Source organism: Anthonomus grandis, chromosome 12, assembly GCF_022605725.1.
Source record: "Anthonomus grandis grandis chromosome 12, icAntGran1.3, whole genome shotgun sequence".
NCBI classification, from domain to species: Eukaryota; Metazoa; Arthropoda; class Insecta; order Coleoptera; family Curculionidae; genus Anthonomus; species Anthonomus grandis.
Window position 1 is genome coordinate 16,678,790 of NC_065557.1, and position 14,277 is coordinate 16,693,066.

The window sequence follows — 14,277 nt, forward strand, 5'->3', positions numbered from 1 at the left end:
AGCACATCTTTAAAGATATTTTAATTTTGTTTCCGTTTTGTGCTTTCAATACGGAAACGTTGCAATTTCTTTTATTTTATTTTAATGTCGGGTCTGAGATAAAATGCGAAAGGGTTGTTTATTTTTTTATCTTTAGAATAGAAGTTGATGCTTGAATGCTTTGTTTTTTTTTATGAATTATGAAAGTGGTTATGTTATATTAAGAACAGACAGCTAAAATATTTAAAAAAAATATCTCTCTTTAATTTTAGAAATTTTAATTTATTTCAGAGTATTGCTAATATCCAGGGGAACACAGCGGTCTAATGCAAGGTGACAAAGTATTAACTAGGTTAGAATAAATTATATTGGAGCGGACACAATAAGTCAAACAACCCTAAATGTAGACAAAAAATAAAAAGGCCATTTTAGTAATCCAATTTCAAAATAAAATGATATAGGTCACAATTCTCACAGTTTTTATATTTTCGTGAAAAGGGTAAAGTAAAACAACACTCCGGAGGTGATAATTTTAGCATTTATTTGTAAGTTATAGAGATAACAACTTGAGAGTTTAATATTGTACATTTTGACAGTTTAAATACCTGTATTAAAGTATTTATAAGTTCTGCTTTTTGTCTGAGTTATCTAAGTCAAAAGATAATGGTAAACTTAGTACAAATAATACAAAATACCAAATTCAACCTTCAAATTTTAGTTAGTGCAAATTTTATGAACCCCTACAATTAAAATAGTTAATAATAATAATAAATATTTTTTATTTGCAAGCTCATCATTACTACATAAAAAAAATACACATTTATTATTTTATGCAAATAAAAGGCCAAAAAATTCTGAAGGCCAAAAAGAATTCTGCCAAGCCAGATTCTGGTCTTTAACATTGTAGCCAAAACTTAAAAAAACTAACTAAAAAAATGTAGAAACGCTTGTAACAGACTAGGTTTAATTATACACACTTACCCAAAAAATTTAGAACATCAACATTGTATCTCTCGCCAAAAAAAAAACACGCAGAGTTATTTGGCATTCTTAAAGTGGAAATGATCAGAAAAATATTTCTTATTGAAAGAGCGTTTTCAACTCTATATTTCTCCTAACAGGCTCCCAGTCTCATTAATACAAAGAGAAAGAAATACCGAAAAAGAAGATTAAAACCTAGACTACCTCTTGAGACTCATAAAAGACCACATTAAAAATAGAGATATTTATGATAAAAATTTGAGATTCTCTGAGGAAGTTGAAATTAGTTTACGTTTTAGACTAAACGATAAAAAGGTATTTGGAAGTCAAAAATTTTAAAAATTAAAATATCGCCGGATTTAGCAACTACTAATGCCGTTGCAACAAGACAACATGATCTCGTACCGAAGTCCGACTCCAATGATGGTAGGATGACCTCTGTTTCCGGATCACCGAACTCTAAGATTTTGGGGCCCTGCGGGGTGAGCATCAGCCCCGCGTAAAGCACCCCACTGTAACTGATGCCATCCATTTGGAACCCCCGCATGCTTTTTTCCAGGACTTCTTTTAGGACAAAGTTGTACTGGTCTTGGGTTAGAAGGGGGCAAGGGCAGTAGGCCATTATGCCCCCCGTATTGAGGCCCTCGTCGTTCTCGAAGATCCGCTTATGGTCTTGGGCCGGTAACATCGGTTTGATCTTGCGACCGTCACAGAAGGCCAATACCTGTGAGCTATACCATATAACTATAACCACGTATTCTACGTCAAAAATAAGCCCTAATTTGTGATATAAACATATTTATTTATTTACGGGATGCCCCCGTTCTAACAAAGTTACAAAATAAATTAAATCCTAACCCTAAATCCCTCCGTTCTTAGTGCCATTGATGACATACTTATCATAAACTCTACTGATACAGAATAAATTTCATCATTGGTGCTTTTAGATTAGAATTTAGATTAGATTTTAGAAGGCATTCAATAAGGTTGATTATATATAGGATTCTTAAACTAAATAGCATCTTAAACTAAAAGGTAAATCGATAAATGTGCATTAACGTTGAAAAACAAAGTTTTATTTAAAATAAAGAATCATCTAATATTTTGTCAGTGTGAGTTGCGGGTCTGTTTGTATGTTTTAGCCAAAACGCTTGTACTCGTTAATTTTTATTTCTTTATAAGGTTTTTAGTAATTTTTGTATTATAATATTTATACCTGTTTATAATAAAATTCTAGAAATATGAAAATAAGGGATTCTAAAATCCTACACACAACAGTCAATATAATTCCCATAGTAACAAGACTTTACTTTAAATTAAGAAAATTTATGAATACTAAAAGAACGAAAAACAACCTGAAAATTACAAGTACAGAAAACCCATTTTGGGTACTTTTGCGGGGCATCTCCGCTATTTTTAACGTTAACGAGATGCGGTTTTCTGGACAGTCTACTACTTTTTCGTGAAGCTAAAGTTGCGTTTAATAAAATTAAAATTTTGATAATTTAATAGCGTATTTGTAAGAAAAAGTATTTAACCAAAATTATATGCACCACTACATTCTATGGAAAAATATCTCTAAGAATTTTATTTTACCTTTTCGATAAGTTAGAGGGTAACGGACATATTAGGGAATATTGAAAACTAAAACAGATATAAATATTCTGTTAACGGCATCTTTAGCTTCACGAAAAAGTAGTACTGATGCGAAAACCGCATCCTGTTAACGTTAAAAATAATGAAGATAGCCCGTAAAAGTACTCAAAATATTAATATTTAAATTAAGTTGGTAGAGTACAGAGGTAGATCAATGTGATAGTAGGTGCGAAGGTTGTGTCCATTTACATTCATGAAATAAAATAGATTTTGTTCGAATCTATTTTTCATATTTTTAAGCATGTCTTGAGTCATTTATCATTAAGTCATAATTCGCTGCCGACGATCTTAAATAAAATTTAGCTTCGTAATAAAAACTTTTTTTTTTCAAATACCAAGAAATAAAGTAATCTAAGGGACTTAAGTGCGAAGATCCTGGCGGCTACTTAATGGGAGCTTGTCTGCCAATCCAATAACTCGAGAAACCGATATCCAAAAACTGTCATACTAGAACCACATAATGCAGTGGTGCAATATCTTGTTGGAAATAAATGCCATCTTCTCTATAATTTACGTAGTTTTCTATTATTTGGATAATTCGCAGCTTATCATTCAAATTTTCAGGATTCATGAAAGAAACAATATAATTTTCGAAAATGCCAGCCCACACATTTATTTTTTAAGAATATTGCAAGTGTACCTCTCCAGATAATTGTGAATTTGAGTCACTTTAATATCGACAGTTATGTCTATTTACAACATCATGTAAATGGAACCTGCACTTAACCGAGAAACTAATACATATTAAGTTCTAATATAAAATTTAAAATAAATTGTCTTTTAAAATTCGTTGTACTGTTGAGTCTGTAAATCTTCAAGAAATAGGCAGTCCACGAGTGCCTTGGTTGTTAAAACTTTAACTTAACTGCTACGTGTCCAAATCTGCCATCACCTTCATTGGTCGATTTTCTCGATATCCCACCTAGCCATATACTTATCGTTAATATTTTAATCTGGATGCAACGCATTAAACAACCATATTTCAGTAATATAGCTTTGCCATTTCTACCCTTTCTTGAAGTGAATAAATCATGGATTAAAATTAGGTAAGTAATTTAACCATTTGACATCAAAGAAAGAGTTTTTTGATGACATACGTTTTTTTGCAGTATTCTATCAGTATTAACCGAAATATCTTTGCAACGATTAAAGATTGGTATATAGATATTGTTATATATTGATCGATATATTGGTGGTATTTATTGGCATATATATGGTAGATTGGTATATATTATTATATTTCTTAAATAAAAGTTATTAAAAACTTTATATAAATTTTAAGAATTGAAAGAAAACGGGGGTTCCTATTTGAAAATGTATGTATAATGCAATATTTTATTATTGGATAACTCTGTATTAGTCATATAGATAAAGGTGTCCTATTATATAAATATTCATTCGAAATGAAAATTTACATATTTAAGCGTTTTTTCTGAAAATATATTAAGATAGTCATATATAGGGATGCGACCGATTTAATCTATTTTTTAAACTTTGTATTATTTAGTTCATGATTATGCTGATCCTCTTCAACCTAAATATGGTTTCGAACTTAAAGAAGTTATGGTAACTAACACAATAGTAAATCAGATTTTTTTATTATAGAATACTTTTATTTAAAAACGAACCACCCTTAGTAACTTCTGGAATAAAAAAAAGACGTCTAGATATACAGGGTGACGTTTAATTTTATATTTGACCAAGTTCTGTAAATCACCTCTTCACCTCCAGCTAAGCTTATTTTGATGTGACACATTAATGTTTTTTTTTTTGTAAAAAGTTATTAAGGGTAATTCGTTTTGAAATGAAAGGACTTTATATAGCTTTTCACAATTAAACACAATTAATCTTAAATTTGGAGAATAAATCTGAAATATGCATTCCAATTAGCATGTTTTAAATTATTTTAAGCTTTCTTATATAACAATGTAATATATGTCATAAGTAAATAATAATATTCTTAATTTTAATCTAAGAATTGGAATATATTGTTGTTTTTCTACCTATGGCTGTATAGTTTAGATGCTGCAATCAAAGATCTGAAATTAAAAAAATTATGAAATATTTCTTTATGATTCCATTAGCTTATAAAAATTTGCTTTATTTATATTTTAGTTTGCGTTTTATCTTTTCATGTATTTTTGTTTTAGAAAGACCTTTGGACAGCGAATCACTTCTATACATATTTACCATATTACTAGCTTACATTTTTTAGTTTGGTTTTTTAGACTTTTAAACCTAATTTAATTTTTCTTATTAAAGCTCTAGTACCAAAATTATTTTCAAATTGTAAAATTTAGTTTTCACACAATTACTATAATATCAATTAATTACTACAACTTCACCCTTAATTAAATCAAATACATGTGGGATAAAGTTTGGTATAGGGTGTAAAAGATGCATCTATAACAACTTTCATGAAGAACAACCCTATTCCCACGTTATTATTAATTAATATTCATATAAAATATAATTAAGATTGCATAAACTTGCGTAAGTTTACTTTATTAGTTCTGCAATCGTTCTAATTTAAACTATTCATCCTGTTAGACAGGTGAGATAGAGCATGGAAACTCCTAATAGGCGCTTGCGCTTATCAGAACGCCTGCGTTCAACTTCAATTTTCCTCGTGGTCCGCCCGAACTCCGAAGTAGTCTCCGTTCGTATCCCTCGTTCGTTGCTAGGGAAAATATTGCTAAAAGTTCCGAATAGTTTCGCGAGTTTTACCGGCTTTATTTTTATCTCGCGTTTATCGATACTTTTATATTTCTTTGCTTGTTGTTTATTAACTCTGGTTGAGAATAAGTGGTTTTTCAAGTAGTTGGCAGTTAGTTGTAAAATTACTTAATAATTTAAAAATTTGAGAACAACTGTTTTACGAAGATTCTTTAAGAAGAAAAAAGAAGTAAAGGCTGGTGATCGACAAGAGGGTTGTTGTAGTTGAATTAGTTTGGCCTCAGACAACAGGTATTTTTAATAACTGATCATATTTTAAATATATTTGGTCGATATTTATTTAATATTAACATTCATTTTTTTGTAGATTTTAAAACTTGTCTAATTCTTTTAAATTTGATAATGTCAAGTAATACTCGCTAGCCATAATATAAACATAAATAATATGTAAAATAATATATAATTACGAACTATATATCAACTATTATTATTTTAAATCGGTTATACTCATTATTATATTATTTAATTGTTATTGGAATTAACATACATTAGTTGTTAAAATGTTTGCTACAATTTGTCGCTTAAACGTAACTTTAACGTAAATATAACGTTTTATTTTTTAATTATTTTAAGACATATTTCGTATTCAATTAGTATCTAAATTATAACATAGTATATAATTTTAGTTTAACTTAGGATGAAGGTTGTGTGTTTTCAGACTGGATAACATACATTATAATATAATTAAATTTAAAAGCTAAACGTTGAAAAATTTCCTTACAGCACTTTGATCTATTGCTTATCAATTTTAATTAAATATTTTGATTTTCTTTTTATTTTTACTACTATCAAACCATTTATTAAGCATAAACCGTAGTGATATGATGCTTTTTTCCATTTTTCCTTCAAATATTTGTGTTTTATTAGAATTCATGCACAAATTTATTGAATGATTTTTATTTTAGAATGAATTTATGCCTTATAAGTTAAAATTATTTTTGATCAGCTGCAATTACTCGCACATAAATAATAATTTTAAATAAGTAATATAATATATATTAGAAGATATGAAAAAAGGATTACAGGGTTTATTAATTAATAAATTAAAACTAAAATTAACAATTGAAAAATTTACATTTTATGTTTATGGTTAATTATTTAGTTGCTCTTTTACTAAGAAGGAATTTTTATTATTTAAACTAATAATATTAAAAAAAATAAATTTTGTACATATATAACATATTAAGCAGAGTATAATTTTAATAATTATCATTTAAATTTATATATTTATTTGGTATTTGTGCCACTGAGTATTATTTAAATCCATATGTTTTGGTAGTTTGTGGTGGAATCTATCTATCAGCCGGACAAAAGTTTGGGATCGAAAACTACTCCTAGATTGCACTAGTATATAATTAGGTGTGGTCAACATAATTGTGTATATAATAATTATATCGGAGTTGTTGAGAGTTTATGTGATACGTCATTACTTAATAATTATCAATACTAGGACAATTTGTTTTGCCTGCGCCAAATAATTAAAGCCATTTGTAAATTGAGGCAGTCATCAAGAAAGGAAATTAAGACCTATATTTTTAAGTTATCAACATGTTTTTTTATTGTAACTATACTTTAGGCAGCCACTCATTCAATCAATGAAGACGTTAAAAACAAGTGGCCCCAGAAGTGAACTCTGCGAGCCTCCAGATAAAATAAAAATTTATTTAGATATAAAATCAGTAAAAAGTAATTTAATGAGATAAGTTAGATACTTAGAAAATCCCAAAAAGAGAAGAAAATCTATGATTTACTTTACTAAATGATACATCTATAAACTATCAATCCTCCTTCTCCGTATTTTATATAAATACAAAACATTAATTTAGATAAACATGGTAAGGTCTAGTTTTAAACCTTACCAAAACCCCTCCTACCTTACAAAAGGCAGTATAAAATATAATAAGCATAACTTAATAGCTAAAAATTAAAACTAAATACATGCAGACATGCTAATTTCTCTAACTTTCCAAACAAGTTCTAGTCAAGCCTCCAGCCAGCGCAGAACATAGCAATTAGATGACAAATATAGGGGAATTTCTACATATATTTAAAAGTTGCGATGAGCTACAATTGTTTATGCCACCCTCGTCAGAGATGAGAATAAAATTTTTGGACAATGAAAATGGGATCATGCAACATAATATTCGATCTAACTTGGTCGGGAGCAAAAGTAGGCCTATACCTTGCTTCCATTCAGGGTATATGAAGAGATAATTGTTCCCGAAGGAACGGGCAATCAATTTTGTTGTTAATGACATTCCATAAAAAACTGATTGAATGTAACGTTCGACGTTCAGCTAAGGGCACCCCTCCAAATTTGTGTAAAGTGTGGTCTATACCTCTATCTAGGTAGACACCATTCTCCCGCTATGCCAAATAGTAAAAAAAATGCCTTTGAACAGCCTCTAGAGTATTCATTTAGCAGATATAGTAGGGATTCCAAATTAAAGAGCCATACTCAAGTCTTGACCTAACAAAACTATCAAACATTTTTTTAATTGCTGAGGGGTTATTAAATAGATTACAGTTTCTTAAGACCAATTTTAACATTCTTGAGGCTCCAGAGGCAGCATTCTCAACATGTGGTACACAAGTGGGTTCCCTGTCAATTACTATACCCAGATCAGAAATTTCTTATTAAGGAAACATCACTAATCTGGTTGTCAAATATTATGGGATACTCATTTGTATAGTATGACATAACGAAGCATTTAGATACATTTAAACTGAGTCTGTTTAAACGGCACCACTCCCGAACCAAGTTAAGACTATGCTGCAAGATGGAACAGTAAATCATTTACGTAACTAACAATCAATATTATTTAGAAGGTCGTTAATAAATAAAAGAAAGAGTAATGATCCCAGGTTAGAACCTTGGGATACCCCTGAAGTTGAAGTAAAACTAACAGACCTAAATCCCTCGGTCTCTATATATTGTTTTCTAATTGTCAGGTAGGAAACTATTAACTTTATAAGAATCACTGAAATTTGTTTATTAATATTTGATGGTCAATCTGGTCGAAAGCCTTGCTGACATCTGTGTACGAGATATCGCATTTTTTATTAACAGCCGCACACACCTGCCGAGAAAAACAAAAAAAAATAGTAAGGCAGAATCGACATGCGAAAAATCCATGCTGGTCGATAGATAGTCGAGAACGAATTTTGAAAAAAATATCATGGTAGAGAATTGTTTGAAATAATTTGAATAAATTGCATATGATTGAGATAGGTCAATAGTTTTCAATAAAACTAGAAATCACCCTTCTTAAATACAGGGCATACTCTTGCGGTCTTCCACATTTCAGGAAATGTGCCAGTATAAATATATCACTTAGTCGTAATGATAGTACCTGCACACAATCCTTAACGACAAAGCTAGGGATCTTGTCGAGACCTACGGTAATTTTATTTTTAAGGGATCTACGAGCACTAATAATGTCATCTGTGGTGATAATGGGGCTAATGTGGACATACCCAGAGTCACATGTTGCATAAGTGTTGCTGTAATGGTTTAGCGTCTTGGTAGACGTTCCTAAAGAAACGGGCAAAGGCTGGCACAATGTTTTCCAGTCTTTTATATAAACGAAATCAGTCTTTTATAGATGCAGGAATCCGTGACGTAACCACAAGATTGATGGATCAGAATATATATTTTTCTCTGCCTGCCTAACATGATCTCAATAGTTTACATTTTATAAGTTTTTATTGATTACCTTCTCACCCAAACCTAATAATACTTTAATAATTGCATAAAGTTTTGTATTTAACCTTATTCATAAGAATAAAATCTGTCAGCGTATAAGCAAATAGTTGGGAAAAAAATGTGTAGAAGTAATAGATTAAAGTGGGAGGTAAATAAATAGGCAATTTTTAATAATAGGCTTATTAGACTACTACTAACATTGAATCTCTACACTGCATGTTAGTAGACCACTTACTTAAGTTTAGTAATATTGCAACTGGACATAACGACTTTAATACGTTTAGTATTCTTGTAGTTTTATTGAAGTACGCCAAGTAATTATAAAGTTTTAAAACTGAGTTGCTTTTAGCAAAATAAGTGAGCTAAACTTTGGTTGTTAAAAAAGTTGGTTTTTAGAGATGCTAAATAAAATATTTTAATTTGACGAAAATGAAAATTTCTACAGGTCAGAAGTATTTTTTCACAAAGGTGCTATTTGAAGCAAAAAACTAATAAGTAAAATGGAAATGTGATAAACTAGTAAGTGATTAAAAATATCTATTGATTATAAATATTACACTGTTTACTTTAGTACATCTAAATTTCTGTGTATGTACATGTATCAAAATTATTTCATAAAAGTAGTATCCAACTGCTTCTGCTATTATTCTTTCATTACATTTACTTTTATATTTGATTAAATGTGTATAATGAGATATAAATCCTTTTACTACTATGACTCGATTTTTGTTTTGATATTCGACATTGTCTGTAATTTTTAGTATTTTTATATTTCAGTATTTTATTCGCGCCTTTCTTGGTATTATTTTAATTTTGCGAAACTGAAAGGTCTATTATCAGGTACTGTTATTTTGTCTTTCAACACAAGATCTGATTTAATGGTCTCGAGGAATTAATTAGTTTGTATTTTGAGATCTCATATCAGGATGATAATCATCTCTATCTAATGGGTCAGATTTATGGTTTTACCATTTTTCGATCATAGTGATTTCGATCATAGACATATTCTTTACGTATGTTATACTGCAGATGGGCTGCGACTGCGCTGTGACGTTCAATATGATTTATGGTAATGTTTTCCGTCGGACATTATTAGTAGGTATTGGGTTTCAGAATTCTGGTTTTAAAACAGTTGCTTGTTATCACATATTCTTAAAATGTAGTAATGAAAGATTCTGTCTCTACTCTTATTTCTCTAAACTTAAGCCCCATCTATGTGTTTATTTTATTGATAGTATCTTTTTCTATTTCTTTAAGTATTTCTCTTAGTTGTTTTTTGAATCTTCTTCGTTTTTATTTTGGCTTTGAGCTTTCTTACTCTTAACGTTTCAGAAGATTGGGGACAGCATTAAACTTTAAATTTTAACTGTATTAAAAAGACTAATCTTTAGGGGATTCTTCTCTTGTTAGGAGTTTTTTGGGAGAGTTTTATTTTTAAATCTACAGACAACTTAACTTAATAAAAAGGCATATATATTTTAACTTTAATATACTTAAACAGCTAACACTTCGAGTTGATATTGAAATTATTTAAGAACCTAGAATATATTAGATTTTCTAATGAACTTTAGGACAATGCGTGATGTGAGATAGCAGGACTGATTTGTTTTATAATTTGTAAATAGTTTAAATTTTTTCACTTAGTTTTCTTGGATCCTTGGACTTGGATTCTTGGACTTCTACTATTGATATAATATTTGGAACAGTCTGCACTTTTTTTATTTCTCATTGTCTTTAAATTTAGTGCTCCATATTCCTATATAGAAGGTTGAATCTTCTCATTAAAGTTGTTTGCAGAAAACGTATCTATTAGAATTAAGTCAGGTATATACTTGTTTACGCGCTGTTCTGCAAATACAGTTCAGTACTAGTACAATTTATGCTTGAGTATAGTCTCCCTAAGTAATGAATATACTAGTAATATGATTAAAATTCTAAGTTATAAGTTATAATTAAATTATAATTATAAAATGATTAATTTTATAATTTTTTGTCAAGATTAAGTCTTTTAATTGCCTTTTAATTTTTCGTACTTTTATTTCTGTGACTCAGGAGTAGAATTCAGGTTATTAATAATCAGTTATAATCTAAATTATAGGTTATGCCACAATATTTAGTTTTGCTGCTAGCTCCTGGTAAAATAATTTTGCTATAAAATATAATTGTTTTATATCGACTATTATGGAAGGATTCTTTCTAAAATAAAAAAGTTTTTATTTTAAATAATGACATTTATATGAATTAATTAATTAAATATTATTTAAAACTAATCAACACAGCTTAAAAAGAAATGAAAACCGCGAAATTTTAATTTATATACCCTATAACAATAATTTCACTAAAAAGATTGCAAGAGGATAATATTAATATTGCTTTTAAGATTAAAAACTTTACTAAGCGATTTCGATTTTAGAAATTCAAAATTTGTTTATAATATCAATGTAGCTGTTTTAAATATCCGATCTCATTACTCTTCTACACTTGTTTAAAAAAGAGAATAGAAGGCATAATTTGTAATAATTTTAATTTTTTTCATTATGCTCCTAAAGACCAAATTGAACTATATATTTGACAAGTAGATAAAATTTGCAAAAATATTGTGAAAACCGTTATAAAGGTTTTAAAATTATAGCAAATTAAATAATTAAAATTATTTTATTTTCTGTCATTTCTTATTATACCTAGTAGTACCTAATCATTGAGATTATCGTCATTAACTGAAAGTTTAATACATTAGCAAAATATATTTTAAAATTTGAGATTTTGTGTCATTGAAAATTCGTAAAAGACCTTTCGCTTTTCGTGCGTCGATTTTTTCGTGCAACAAACTAATTTTGATATTAATTAACAGAATAATAAATTTGAAGTATTTAACGAAAAACAAAATCCATTATATGTATAAACTGTGAAAAAATGGGTTACTCGCGAAGATTTAGGAAAAGTGTTGAAAAAATGTCGTAAAGTAAATTTTCACTGTCACATTTGTTACTAAAAAAAGCCTAAGTGAAACGAAACAATATTTTGATTACTGACAGCAAACAAGAAATTTGCTTTTAGTTTCTAAGCATTGTTTTAATTAATCAATTTGTTATATGAAATGTCAACTTTCTAATGCCTAAATGTCCAGTTTCTCTACTTAGCGGGGCCATACGTCTTTGAACTCTATTATATGCACTACGCTCAGGACTATTGATCGCAAGGTAGTAGATATCAAGATCATAATTTTTTTAAATGTACCACAGCACTCGTTATAACTCGTAGTTTGATAAATCTTTCCAAGTCTGCAGCATACGTTTTGGCTGCCAATTGACAGAACAGTAGCCGCCAAACTTGAAAATGTGAATGCGAGTTATACTGCTAAGCGTTACGTAACATAACTCCTAAGCTCCTCCCCCCCCATTTCACACTTCGCCACAAATTTCCAACCTCGTTATGCAATATGTGCACGATCTCTATTGTCCAAATTCATCTCTCAACATACGTGAATATAACAGAAAAAAATTAAAAACTTTAGAGCACCGTAATAACGAATTCTCAATAAATTATTTTATTTAATGTGATTTTTTGTCTTTTTATCTTTTAGAGTTCTGAGGATTATTTCATAGATACTAAAACGTGGACAGAATGTATAATTAATTTTTTTTTACCTATATCCAACAAAACCAAAAATTAATTAAATTTTATATTTTCTATATTCTGAATTATATAAAAAATATATTTCTTTTAAACCTAGTCCTATATCTCGTACTTAATACATTAAATTAACAAAACCTTTAGTTTAACATTGAACACTTGTACAGAAACTTCTAGAACTTTTATCAGAAAACTTTTGTCTTCTAAAGCAAAAGAGTTAGAACTATACTGTAGTTTTTACAAGAAAATACTTAAAATAAAAGCAGAATTAAGGAAAAGTTAATCCTTACCTTTCGACAAAGCCCCTTGACAACTACTGGGCTTTTAAATCGAGATTATACTTGATGATAGCTGGCAGCGAGACAAAGGACTTAATACAATGTAAAAGGTTCTTAAAATCGATGAAACTTGCCCTTTAAAAAAAGTTTAATAATGACATGATAGAGTTGGTTCTACGAATTTATATCAAAGGACTATTTTTTTACTTAAAAACTTAAGGGTATTATAGCTGAAATCTTCTTTTAATGAAAAAAGATCAAAATTACTTTGAGGGCATTAACATTATAGATAAAGAGAATATTTTACAGGGTTTTTAGCTTATAAATTCATAGCCTTGAGTAAAAGAGATATAAAGCATTTAAAAAATAGTTTTTGTTGCACAAAATGTCAAAAAATTGTGTCTAGTTTCTTAGTCGCATATATAGCAACTCTACCTTTGGGAATCAAACTGTAACGCTGTTAGCAATTATTCCTTAATACAGTGATTTCAAGGAATGGCTTTATTAACTGGCCTCATAGACGCCCCACCCTATAAGCTCTGGTTTATTTTTACATAAGGTAACATTATGTAAAAATAAAGGAAGAGTCTACGAGAATAATCCCGCTAATTAAAGATAATATTTTTATCATATTGCAGATGCTCTTTAACACAACCTAATTCAAAGTATTTTACAGAACTAAATTTAAATAAATATAATTTTATATAATAGATAGCAACTTTTAATTAAAATAAAGATCGACTGAAGATTTAAATAATTTATTAAAGCTTTTAAAGCCTATTAAATAAGTATTAGAATCGATGCATTCCAATAATGGTTTTTTGGAATGCCTGTCCATTAACTCGGCGAGCTTTCGGAATCCCTTAGTCAATAACAGCAGGCGACCGATTTTGTTTCAGATATCTGGCCTTGCTGCCAACTTCCATTAAATAGGGTCTCGGGTTTACCAGGACCGAGTGTCAATTCTGGGATTTTCAGTTATATGTATTTTGACCGATATTATGCGAGAGAAAATTTCAGTTTTTAACTCTATAAATCCATATTTATTTTTATTTGATAGATTTATTTTATAGATGTATATATTTGTGTGTACGTACATCTATATTTTTTACTTATAATGTATATTTGTTTTTTTACACTGATTTCAGAAAGGAATTTAACTGCACTTGACAAGTAAAGTAATTAATCTCCTTAACATGTCTTGATAAAAATTGTTATTTTGTTGAGACATTCAAATAATACAGACCCTTTATCGTCAAAAAGAATATATTAATATATATATTTTCTATTTCAGTATCTTTTTAAGTA

General features: G+C 29.0%; 1 long non-coding RNA gene across 1 annotated transcript; it reads left to right on the plus strand.

Moving 5' to 3' along the window:
• Positions 1-12,150: 12,150 nt before the first annotated feature.
• On the plus strand, positions 12,151-12,618 carry LOC126743102 (uncharacterized). Its single transcript, XR_007662779.1, has 2 exons — positions 12,151-12,258; positions 12,320-12,618. It is a non-coding gene; the product is annotated as an uncharacterized LOC126743102 (long non-coding RNA).
• The last annotated feature ends 1,659 nt before the right edge of the window (positions 12,619-14,277 follow it).